Here is a 967-nt window from a genome sequence, read left to right on the forward strand (position 1 = left end):
TCTGAATCTATTCTGAATTAGGAAATATTCCTTGGAGCTGGGAGATGACAATACATCATCTTCCTGTTAGCAACTTTGATGGACCACTTTTTAAAATGTATTCTGTACTTTTTTACTTCCTAAATTATTAAACTATGCTATATATGGTGAGGGACATAGAGGCACTGTGCATGGCAGAGGAGTTTTATACTAGCTGAGTGATTGTGGGAATATTACTTAATATCTTAGTGTTTCGGGTTTCTACTTATTTAAATATCTACTTACTAGTGCTATTGAGAGGCAAAAATGTAATAATATATCAGAAATGGAAACAGTGCCAAGAACCTAAATTTTCAATAAAAGTTATCTGCATGTCTTCTCTACCCCCTAACCCAAACATTACGAATGCTTTACTTTTCCCCAGCCTCTGCAACTGTGAAACTGTGCTGGTCAACTGTTGCCAAAGTTCTTGAGATGCAAGGTGCCTTTCTCACCTACCTACCCTTTACTCCCTTCTCCATGAAATCCTCCCATACCCCCAGCTTTCTAATTTATTGTTTCAGCATTTCTGATAGCAATGTCAATTACAATTGCTAAACTCCCCAACCCATTTATACCAGATAAAGAATTCGGGCTGAAAAAAGCCAAACAAATATACAGAAATTTTCCCTCAAATTGTCTCAGGCAATTGGGAAATATATCTTCTCACATTTTGATAGGTACAGATGCAAAGGAGACTTCAGAAGTATTTGATGTATCCTGGTGTATTCTCTCTCCCATTTATGCCACGTACAGAACTTTATCCCAAGACTGTCTTACCTTAGTTTCAGGTAGGCCTTCAGAAGCAACTGGGATGGCACTCTTCTTTGTCACATCTGAAAGGAGAGAGAGAGAAAATCTTACCAGTTGTATTAGTCTGTTCTCACAGTGGAATAAAGTACTGCCTGAGATTTCATAATTTATAAAGGAAAAAGCTTTAATTTACTCA

Source organism: Sapajus apella, unplaced genomic scaffold (assembly GCF_009761245.1).
Source record: "Sapajus apella isolate SASKATOON/1434 unplaced genomic scaffold, GSC_monkey_1.0 scaffold1465, whole genome shotgun sequence".
Lineage (NCBI taxonomy): Eukaryota > Metazoa > Chordata > Mammalia > Primates > Cebidae > Sapajus > Sapajus apella.